Here is a 12,353-nt window from a genome sequence, read left to right as displayed (position 1 = left end):
CCATTAAAGAGATGATGGTAGTTACTGGTGGAAAGCAGGGCTTAGACTTGCAGTCTGTGGCCTGATCCCTTATAGAAAAACCTTGAAACTAGAAAGACGGACGTTCAAACTGTTTTACTCAGAGGTCTGGTTTGGACAGTCTCAGTGGCTTGATAAAATCATTTAATTTCTTCCTGGCCTAAAAGCCATTATAGTGATTATTTATACTAAAAGAAAGGGACTCTATAATATCATTGTGTTGCGTATTTTCGTTTGGATCATTTTCCCCAATGGCAAACAGGTCAAGTTGTCCTAATAAGAAAATGGTTAACTGAGCTGTGATGGAGTTGAGTTTTTCAGTCTTGGTCAACACAGCCAAGCTTGGTACCCTGCACATAGTAGATTCTCAATGAGTAGTTTTGAATGACAGGAGGAATGCATGAGTCAAAGCTGGATAGATCGTCCCAACAGATGCAAAAGTGTCATCTGCTTTGGAGTCAGATAGGCCTGAGTGTCCTCTGGCTCTGCCTCTCACTAGCTGAAGTTCTTAAGCAAGTGACTCCCCCAAGTGCCAGCTCTTAAACGCATGCTGGTCCATGGCTGTGTTCTCATGTGTCCTTTGCAAAATGAAAAAAGTCGTTTTTCATAAAATTAAATATACTCCAGGATGGTTGATAATTATAGCTCTCATTCTTGGGTATTAAAATATCTTTTCTTTTATGAAAGGAAGGAATATATATATAGCACCCTCTCCAATGTCCCTAGCTTTGGGGGAAAAAAAGGAAATCCTATGACAAAATACAAATTTTACATTTTAGAAGTCAGAGAAACACTGCTCTGAAACAAGCAGCTTAACTTCCCTGAACCCGTTTCTTTATCTCTAAAATTGGGTTAATCCCTCTTTCATAGAGCTATTAGTGAGAGGATTCAATGATCTAACACAGGGGTCAGAAGACTTTTACTGTAAAGAATCACATAGTAAATATTTTCTGCTTTATGCGCCAGTCTCTGTCTCTGAGAAAGCAGCCATAGACTCTATATAGAGATATGGATGTGGTCATATTTGCCCAGGCAGCAGGCCACACTTATCCCCCAGGCTACAGTTTATCGACCCCTGGTCTAATATATGGAAGACTGTTAGCACATTGCCTGTAAATAACAATTTATAGCAATTAAATGGTTCCCCACCAACAGCATCCCCCAGCCCCATCAATTTCACTGTTTTCAAGAGGAAGACTTTGGAATCATTTGAATCCTGCCTCCGTTAACAGTTGTGCAGATGAATTCCCTTGAAGCCTCTGTTTCCTCATCTGTAAGTGGGGAGAATATAGTAACTATCTCATGAGGATGATATGGAGATTAGATCAAATAATCCACATGAAATTTCAGCCTAGTCCCTGGTGCGTGGTAAATCCTCAATAAATGTCCAGTGTTACTATATATCATTCAATGCTGGAAGCTGCCATCATTAAAATGGAAGTTCAGTGGGCCAATACATGAGAATATATCTTGGACCCCACAGTGCAGACTGGATTCCAGTTAACTGGATGGTACTAATTGTTTAGAGTTTTATTTGATTTTATTGATAGCTGGTGTTTTCCCACGTCCCACTCACTTCTCCAAAAGCTACTGCGTGGACTTTTCATTTGAAATGTGATCAATAGTTACACAGCCAAGAGGATTCCTGTCCCTGTAGCTACACAAAGGCAATTATTTGCTGTCATTAGAATTGGGTCACCTTGACTTGACCCAAAACTGATGGTGTTTATTCTCCATAAACTCACGCTACTACCGTGAAATGTGGGGATGGCTAACAGAGAAATGGAGTCTGAAAAATGTTTCATTATCTTGTGTTCATTTTTTTAAGAGTATGTATTAAAGACTGAGGTTCTGAAAACAGAAGGCAACAGAATAAAAGCCATAGTTTCTGGCAAAGCCGTGCTCACGGCGACGCACCTCCCAAGACGGCCCTCCCGCTGAAGCCTTTCCCACCAGCTTCCATCACTGAACCTCCGTTTCCTAGCCCCCGCCTCTGTGTAGGCCATGGAGGATTTCTGAAGGACCCGTGGCCTTTCCTTCTGCCCAGCTTCTGCCCCACAGTACTCCTGCAGTTCCAATCACACAGTAAGGACTTTTAAAGGGACCCAAATTATGTTATTTCTGTTTGAGAAAATTTGGAGACAAAACATAAAGAAGTTAGATAGAGTTGTATGATCTCATACTCACCCCCATGTAACTCTAAGTGTTACTTGATTTCTTCTAGAACCTCAGTCTTTGAGTCAGTTCCTCCCTAATATAATCCTTGGGGTAGTTCCCTAGAGCTGCTGTAACATAGTACCACAAACTGGGTGACTTAAAACAAGGAAAATTTATCATGTTACCATCCTGGAGGCTAGACGTCTAAATCAAGTTCAGGGGCAACGGTCCCTTTGAAACCTGCAGGGGAAGAATCTTTCTTTGCCTCTTTCTAGGCTTCAGCGGCGTCTGGCATCCCTTGGCTTGTGGCAGCACCACTCCAATCTCTGCCTCTGTTTTCACACAGCTTGTCTTCCCTCTGTGTGTCTCTGTGTCTTTACATGACACCCTCTTTGCTGTGTCTCTCTGTTCTTCTTATAAGAACATCAGTCATATTGGATTAAAGACCTACCTTACATCAGTGTGACCTCATCTTAGCTAATTACATCTGCAATGACCCTAATTCCAAATAAGATCACATTCTGAGGAACTGGGGTTAGGACTTCAACATATATTTGGGGGTGAACGCAATTCAACCCATAACGCCACCTTTCAAGTTTAGGTTAACAATAATATATTGAGCACCAGCGATGTGTAAAGCATCATGCCAGATGCTAGGCTTCATTGGGCAATAATCCCTGCCCTTTGAGGAGTCACAATCCGGTGAGAAATATACATCCCAGTCAAAACCTGGGAGTCATCTATAAATGATGGGGTTTTCTGGAGGCAAGATAGGACAGGCTCAGCTCAGGAGACAGGCTGCACTCAGACCTGGATGAGCTCCAAGCTGCGCTGACAGCAGAGGTTCAGACCAGAGGGTAGAATGAATGGCACTGGGGATCCAGCCAGAGAAGCGATTGCAATGTAAAAGGGAAGGCCTCGGTCCCTGGACTAGAGCCTTTAGCTTCAGGGACAGGACTGTAGTCCTCAAGAAGAGGTACAGGCAAGAACAGGACACAGCCCTCTTACATAGGTTACTTGATCATGAGATGCTGGGGGGGAGGGGTAAAGTTGCCAGCTTCAGCAAGTAAAAATACAGAGTGTCCAGTTGAGTTTGAATTTTCAGATTAAAAGCAAATAATTTTTTAGTATAAGTATGTCCCAAATATTGCATAGGCTATACTCATGCCAAAAGAAGGGAAGGGGTGGCAGTGGGACAGAACTGGTCTCAGAAACTAATGTACAAAAATCAGGTGTATTGGTAATCCAAGGAAAAGGGAGGAGAGAGAATTGTAAAGATCGGGAAACTGTCCTACAGCTGACATGACACGTTAACGTTAAGGCCAGTCAAATGACTTGTCAGAACAACTTAATTAAGTACTTTCTGCCTCAGTTAGGATTGATTTAGGAAGTGAAATGGTCCGAAGAGGGCAGAGTTGGGGGAAATAAAGTGAGAGCAGATGAATACATGACTGTTTCAAGGAAGACCTGTGCTAAGCGTTACAACTGAAGCACAAACGGAGGCTTGTGGAAAGGAGAAATTCTGCCTGGAGAAATATGGGAAAATATCTCGGAGCAGGTGGCATTTGAGCTGGACCCTGGAGAGAGTAGAACTCCCATCTGTAGACACCTGCTCTGTCTTAGTCTTCTTGGGCTGCATCACAGAACACCATGAACTGGGTAACTTAAACAACAGACATTTATTTTTCACAGTTCTGGAGTCTGGGAAGTTCAAAATCAAGGTATCAGCTGGTTCACTTCCTGGCAGGAGCTCTCTTCCTGGTTTGCTAACAGTCTTCTTGCTTTGTCCTCGCATAGGAGAGAGAGAAAGCAAGCTCTCGGGTTGTATAAAGGCGCTAATCCCATCATGAAGGCCCCCACTCTCATGACCTCATCTAAACCTCATTACCTCGCAAAGGCCCCATCTTCAAATACCATCACACTGGGGGTAGGGCTTCAACATACAAAGGCGAGGGGAGCACAAACATTCAGTCTATAGCATGGTCCTTCCAGGCCCAGTGGGCAAGTGATGTTGCTGGATCCTGGCGCCTCAGACACGTGGAGGCCAGGTCATGGTAGCTTTGAGTGTCAGGGCAAGATCTGGATTTAATTCTCCATAGGGAAGCAGCAACATTGTTCCCGGCTAGCCCTCTTCTATTTTCCATCCCAAATATAGCACAGCTTTTCTTTCCATCTCCCCAGTAAGGATCTCTTGGCTTTTCTCTCTCTGGCTGCAGGTGCACACTTTCAGGCCGGCAGTGTTCATTTTGAAGCTGCCTCCCTCCCCTAGACTTGGACTCAGCCATGTTCTCACGCCCTCTGCCTGGGAGGAAGAGCCCGCCTTTCTCTCTAACTACAGGGTCTGCGCCCAGGATTTAGGACAGATGCTTTCAGTTGCCTTCATCTTTTTTCCTGTTTTAAATGCTTTTTCACTGGGCTCTTTATCCCCTGATCCTTTAATCCTAAATACCTCTTCTTGATGTCTTTCCAATCCCCATATTTCCTGTCTGGGCCCCAAAGCAAAATTTCCCCAAAGCCGAACTCCCAGCTGGGGTCATCACGCCCACCCTCCATCAGGGAGGCAGAGGGGCTCTTGGTAATACTTGGGACAGGTGTCTCTTCTCATAGGACTAGTCCAGAGCAATATCTGTCTATTTCTAGGCTCCTCTGGGTCTTATATCTGACTGTCCAGCCTATCCCTGAGACCTCATGCTGCCCTCATTTGTGACAAAATCCAGCTAAGAGAACTTTCTCTTTAGGGTCATCTAGGACTTCAGTATTATCACAGTTATCAAGACATAAAAGCTTTTTCATCACTGTGAGTGACTGTGTGTTTAGGATTATGTGCAAATGCCATTTGCACAGGAAGTGGAAAAATATCCTTAGCTCAGTTATAGGAAAAAATCTTAATTATACAGTAAACAAAGAACAACACGATGGCAATTTTCCAGAGGACAGACCATCTAACCAGTTCTTCAAAACCTGCCGGTTCTTCTGAAGTTTATAAAGTCACAAAGGAAGGTGCCCCAGGAGACTGGCTGCTTTCCAAAGTCGCCGATTTTGTTTTTCTAGAGCTAAAAAAAGCCCACGCTGGAATATGAACATAGCTGAGCAGCAGCAATTCAACCTCGGTAGTAATGAAGGGGGAAAAACGGGTTTTCTTCCCATTTGTAAGAATTTGAACTTAAGCTATAATAAGTCAATAGCAGTGAGCTAGAATATACAGTTGCTATATATATTTTACTGCCGTGACCACCCACTCCACCAAAACATCTTTTAATAAGAATCGCAGAACAGGTGATGACAAGTGGAAAGCACCTCTCTTAGCTGGACGGACTATGCCATTCCCCAGAGTAGCAGTGGGCCGTCCAATGATACCCAGCATTTTAATTATTTAGTCAAAAGTGGTAGGAAAAGTAAATTATAACAGACCAGGGAATAGGAACCTCAAACAGTATTGAGCTACAATGAGAGATGGGGTTGTTCAGGGTTGGGTTAGTCCAGCTGGGGGAGAGAATCTGGCTGCTCACGATTGGGTCATCAGTCGCCCAACATGAACCTGAGTTAGCTTCCCAGGAGTGGCACTAAGGAGATTGGGGCATTTTTCTGAAAGCAGCCAAGTGTCCTGGATAGGAATTTCACTTTCAATCTTGGCCTCATCTGCGTCCCCGATAACTGAAGGAGCTGGTGAGTGCTGTGCACACCGGCGGACCTCCATTCTGCTCATCCTTCTTCAGCTCCCCTCCCTCACCTTCCGCTGAGTCCCAACCAAGGGTAGTAGAAACCTCTAAATTACATAACTAGGAAATAGTTCCAAGTCTAGTGAAAATACATTATTATATCTGAACCCTGGGATTGGTCTTGTTGAGAAGGAAATTAGAGGACAGTCTGACCATCTCAACTACTATATGCGCTAAGATAGACTAGAGGTCCCCGAATAGTGCTTCTCTGGTGCCATGGAGATGGGGTAGTGATGGGAGTTGGATGATTAGAAAATAGCCTTTACTTCAATTTTAAAAAAAAGAAAGAAAATAACCTTTATCGCTGCATCACAATTAACCCTAAGTATCCAGGGCAGTATGTAATTGGAGGTGGGTTAGGGGAGGGCACAAAAGGAAATATCCCTTCTTAGAAATGGGGCCATGTGAGCCATGTGAGCTGGGACCTTTTAGGGACCAAGCCATAGGAACAGTCCTCCAGCTGGGGGTGCTGGTGAGAAAGGCTCAGGCCACCTTGCTAGAGAGGGTGGCTGAAGTCTATGGAGGCATGGGTCATGGCATGAGGCTGGTGTCATAGAGTCAGAATGACCAAGTTCAAAAATCTCCCAGGTTCAAAAGGATTTCAGACAGAAACAGTGCAGAACCATTTATAGCGATCATTAGGATGGGTCATGGCCAGTTAAGTAAGGGAAGCACCAGATTATACAGATTTAAACAGATGTTGTGATTGCAGGACTTCTCAGGGGCTTTACTATTCTAACCTACATGGTCAATGTCCCAAAGGGAGATGTAGTATGCACCACTTCCCACACTTACTTGTCCATGGGACTCTGGATTTTGCAAAGCCAGTCTTCTAAAACTTAGAGGGGCTCCAGAAGCTTCTTTAAGAGTCAGAGCTATTCTGTGCCCACTAAATAAGCCAGTGGATGAATTCCATCTCAGTAAAGGTTAGTTTGTCTTGAATTTTAGTGGACTAACATGTTGCCTGAAGATTACTATTATTCAAATACCAGCGTTTTTGGAAGAACTCCCAACTATAATGATTTTTTAAACAGTCAGCTGACACAGAACCTTTTCAAGTCTCTTTTCAAGCAAAGTCAATTCTGTTAGACCAAGCAGCAGAGGCAGCAGTCCATTGGGATGACAGTCAGCTTATGCATTCTGATTTATTTCAGTTTAGGAAATGAACTGGCTGTATAGGCGAACCAGTTACAAAACAGCTTATTCACAGTGGTGCCTTGGTCCTTGTGCAGGGCTAGAGCTTACTTGTCTCCACATCTCAGCAACTCAGTCGACTGGTGCCTGGGGAAGCAGGAACCTTGGAAGCCAGTACTGTTTGTGTGATTTGTCCTATTTCCATTTGCTCTGGCTGTTTCCAGGCTCTTTGCACTTCAAAGAAAATTAATTCAGCCATTTTGAGTGGAGAGAGCAGAAGGTAATATATGCTTCTCTATCATAACGTAGCATTTTAAGATTGTTGCCTTTGTTAAATTGAAGTGTAGTTAATTTACAATGGTGCGTTAGTTTCAGGTGTACAGCAAAGTGATTCGGTGTATATATATATATATATTCTTTTTCAGATTTTTCCATTATAGGTGATTACAAGATATTGAATATAGTTCCCTGTGCTATACAGTAGGTCCTCATTGTTTATCTATTTTATATATAGTGGTATGTGTCTGTTAATCCCAAACTTCTCATTTGTCCCTCCCTCCCACCCTTTCCCCTCCGGTAACCATGTTTGTTTTCTATGTCTGTGAGTCTGTTTCCGTTTTACAAATAAGTTCCTGTGTATCTTCCCTTTAGATTCCACATATAAGTGATAAACATGTGATATTTGTCTTTCTCTGACTTACTTCACTTGGTATGATCTCTAGGTCTATGTCTGAATTTTTTAAACACCACTAAGAATGCGTTTACAGAGGACAGTCATCAAAGAACAGGAAAAAAGAATAATTGTTTAAAGGCATTTTCAATAGAAAATTTTACTAAGAAATAAATACTCTTCCTTCTTGTCTATTTTCTACTTGTACTGAAAAGTAGATTTCTCCTCAGCCGCTTACAAATGCCCGTGGAGTTGTGTTTAGTTCAAGTTGGTGAGATCAAAATAATACAACTGGGAAGATCTTGTGAGGCAGATTTTTTTTTTCTGCAAAAATAAAATAAGACATATGTAAATATGGATATACTGAGATAGTACATTTCAGTGATTAAATAAAGTGAATGCAAGATTACTCCCATGTCTTTTGACCTTTCTAATCACTAAGATGCTCTGAATTACGTGATAGTATGTATTTAAGTGAGGAATTTGCTCAGCTGGTTAAGAGGGAAGATTCTTACAGTTTTTAACTGAGAAGCTTGTAATCTGGAAGTTTCCTACCTGGCCATACGCCAGCCTATATTTAGGAAGTCACTGATTCGTTCCCATCTCTCTTATTTACATGCAGTTCTTTTTCATTCGATGCATTCTGCCTGCTCTTTAACTCCTAGTCCTGCCTTTATTGTGTGTAGCTATCAGTATTCACAAGCATCCTCTGCTTGTTTCTGCTTTGACAGGTCCAGCTCTAGATTTAATGAGCCTGAATTTAGCTTCCCTCCTCAGTTTTCATAGAGGCGCCAGTAGCAAACTGTGTCCCATTGAGAAAACATGCTTTCATTCATGCGTTTGCTCCCTCTCCCTCCTTACTGGCGTCTCCAGTAAGTGGCTGTTACTCAGCATGTCAGAAGAAGGAAGAGGCTCCATCAATGAAGGAACTAATGAATGAACAGAAGCCTCAGTGCAGGGTGTAGGCTGGGGATAAGCAGCTGAGAGGCTGACATCCACTTCCTCACCACGGGCTGGAATACAAACAGCTGTCTTCCTGCTGTATTTCCATACTCTGCCTTCCACACACTCCCTTCCTCTCACCCTCCCCCACTTTTCTTTCAGGTCTCACTGCTCCTCTTGGCCACATTTTTCTTCCGATGCAGCCTATATTTGGGAAATCACTCTGATTCACCCTCATCTGTTTTATTTACATGCAGTTCCTTTTCTCCTTCTCTTTGCCTTAACAATTCTTCTTCTTTTTTTTTTTTTTTCTCCACTTGCGTTCTTCTCTCTTTTCTGGACCTATCTTCCTTGCAATTTTTTCCCAACAACTCTGTCTCTAATACCACCCATCTATCATGTATAAAGTCACATGTGACCCTCAGAACCCAGAATAGCTAAGGGGGCCCAGATATCTCCCCTTATTTCCTTTGCATCTTTCCCTGAAGGATGACTGAGATTTTGAGTAGATGGGGACAACCAGACATACACCTTCTTGAAATTATGTCTATTGAAGATCTTCTATGCACCTTCCAAAGAGGGGGCAAGTTTTCTGTCAAAGTAGAAGGATAAAAGTTTCCTGATGAAGAATAAAGAAAGTTGAGATGTACTTTAAAATCTAGGTGTCTACTGCCTACTACATACAGATTCACACCCACAGTCTCCTCTTTTACAAACAGCCCAGGCTCCAGCCCCAGGTTCCTAGAAGATAACAGTCCTAAACTCTAGACCTATTTCACTAGGTTCACTGGAACATTCTGCATGTGAGTCTCCTGTTACTGAAAGGTGGAAGCATTTGCAAATCCAGTTTTATTAATGATCCCATCTCAAGCTGAAATTCCCTATATGGCCTTGGAGTACATTTAATTTGATAATACAGAATATAGTAGCAGAGAATCGATGTCTTCAGGAGGGTTCCATTAGAGAGAAGGTCAAGTCTCTATAGAATTTAATGTTCATTGATAGGAGGGAACACATGTTGCTTGGAGTCAGAACAAGATGATCGGAGAGGAATGCATTGAATTCCAGATAAAAGCTAAAAGGAAATGATCTTTTAAAAGCCTATAAATACTTCATCTACCCCCAGCCAGCTTCTCAACTCTTCCATTTAATTTTCTTGACTCCAAGCCTCCTCGTAAAATGTTGTTCTCAGACATGGAAGCATTCTGGCTGGAAACCAGAAATAAAACACTGAGTTACTGAGCTCAATCAGTGGTTTTCAGACTTCTCTTCTTTTGGCCCAAGAGGTTCTATGGACATGCCTCACTGGCCACCATATCCCTGCATAACATTTTATTTGAAGAAAGAACTCTGATGCCATTTAAAAAATGGTTTGAACTACATCACCTCTCACTCATTCTTCCAGAAGTTTTATCATGGCATGTTTTTGAAGTTCATGACCTCCAGAGAACCTTAGACTTGTTTCCCTGGCCCATTCTCTACAGCCACCATCCCTGCTCCCCCTAGGCAGGTGTGGACAGTGCAGCCAGGGCTTCCATCACCACCCAGAAACTGACTGTGAAATTCTCAGTGTGCTTGCCCCTTTCTCTTTAAGACTTGCTTACATTCAGTTTTCTTCTCATAAGTGTTTCTTATTGCCATAGCAACCCTAATCAATCACTAGACTAAAAATAGCCCTTTCATTTTTCCAAAGCATGTCTGTAGTGAATTGAAAATTCAGCTCTGCTGTGCATTTTGCATATGCTGCTTTCCTTTCCTGACACTGAACCTGGGTGTGCCTGTGTCTGGAAATTATTCTTGCAGGGACCCAGGTACTTCACTCGTCTTTCCTGGCATTCTTCTTCCCCACTGCAGATTCCCCCATCCCTTCCAAGAGATACAAGTACACACGTATTTAATGTTCAACAGAGAACCATCGCTTTTCTGCACATTCAGTTTTAGGTGCTCGAGATTTCACAGGTACCCGATGATCACTTTGCAGTAAGAGGTTCATTCCAGTGGATGCCATTGTGTTTGGAAGGCAAATTAAAGATGCTCAGATACTGGGTACCAAGGAAGTTGGTCCTGGCAGGGAACAGATCATAGCAACATTGGTAAGACTCTTCTGGCTTGGGAGGATCTAAGCTAGAAAATCAAAGAGGAGATGACAGGAAGTATTCTGCCTTCTTTCCCTGATTTCTCCATGAAACCTGTGCTATTTTTAGGGGACTAGGGGTAAAATAAACCCTGGATGTAATAAAGTGAATATTTGTTATGATTCTCTTGGCCAAGCTGCTTCTCTAGTCAAAAAGAGAGAAAAAGATTTTTCATGAGAAAGAAGACTCCAGATTTTGAATGGGCCCAGGGGAGGAAAGAGGGTAGGGAGTGGCTGAAATGACTCACGGCATCCCCCAGTCTCCAGGAGATGAGGGCATTTCATGGCCCCCCTCCCTGCTTCATCATGCTGCTCTGCAGTCACTGCCCCAACCCTTGGCCTGTAAGCAAGGTCATCTCATGGGACCCCTGGGCCTCCCAAATGCTGTTTTTTTGATGCTATTTCTTAACTTCTCTGAGCCTTGGTTTTTTTTTAAATAAGGCTGAGTGAACCAGCAGGCATAAAGCCTATAGATCTAGGAAAGAAGTAAGTTTGCAGAGATTCCAGTAGTACCCTGGTTTCCCTATGTGAAGTTGGCAAGGGGTCAAAGAAATCTGAGAAGAGGGGAGGGGAGAGGGCCCCTGTGCAGACAGAGAAGCTGCCAAGCCTTCAGGAAAAGGAGGACAGTAAGAGGAAGGACTTGGAAGCTGTGAAGACACGTCCTCAGAACACAGCAGGCCAGGGGTCAGAGCAAGGCTGGAGGAACCCAAGCCTGCTCTGGGGCTTGGCCACTATCCATGTCACTGGCAGGACAAATCAGGTGTTCTCCTGTTACTGCTACTTGAGCAAACCCACCAGCTCCCAGGGGGTCCTTGCACATACATGGCCCCTGCACACACACCAGCTCTATTTTCTCCCCATATAATCTGTGGAATTTCATGGGGACGGGGACAGTGGGGTGGGCCAACATTTCTCGAGTACCTGTTCAGCCAGACACTGCCTGGCCGTGGACATTTGTTATCTCACTTAATCCTTACCCCACAGCTAGCAGGTTGGCATTGTGTCCATTTTACAAATGAGAAAAACTGAAGCTCAGAGTCATACAGTTTGTGAGAGAAGAAACTGGAGTTTGAACTAAAGTCTGTTTCACTCCAGAACCTCTGTTATTTCTACTGAACAACCATACTTGCTCCCTGTGGGCTGGGTGCATGCTGCTGCATCTGGACATCAGTCAGTGACAAGCTTCGTGACATCAGTTCCTAGCAAATATCACCCTGGGCAATCAGCAGGGGCCACTGACAAAGCAGGTGGCATCACAGGTAGAAAGGCTAAGTTAGGAAGAGTGCAAATTCCCCATGCCGTTCCCCTAGATATGTTCACATCTCAAAGTGAGTGATATTTTACTCAAATGAGAGTCAAATGGCTGATCGGAAGGGAAGCAGTGGTCGGATTCTTGAGGTTGAGTGTTGAGTTGGTTTTCTATTTCTACATAGCAAATTTCCCACAAACTTAGTGACTTAAAACAACACAAATTTATTATCTCAGAGTTTCCACCGGAGCCCAAGTTAGCTGGTTCCTTGTTTCAGAGTCTCATGAAGCTAGAATCAAGCTCTCAGTCTCATCGGAAGTTCAGGGTCCT

The 12,353-nt window shown here is 43.3% G+C and overlaps 1 protein-coding gene across 1 annotated transcript in view; it reads left to right on the top strand.

Moving 5' to 3' along the window:
* PITPNC1 (phosphatidylinositol transfer protein cytoplasmic 1) overlaps positions 1–12,353 on the top strand; it is a 224,977-nt gene that overhangs the window by 128,768 nt on the left and 83,856 nt on the right. The window lies entirely within an intron of this gene.

The sequence above is a fragment of the Vicugna pacos genome, chromosome 16 (genome assembly GCF_048564905.1).
Source record: "Vicugna pacos chromosome 16, VicPac4, whole genome shotgun sequence".
NCBI classification, from domain to species: Eukaryota; Metazoa; Chordata; class Mammalia; order Artiodactyla; family Camelidae; genus Vicugna; species Vicugna pacos.
Note: the sequence above shows the minus strand (reverse complement) of the source record. Positions and strands in the feature narration are given on the sequence as shown.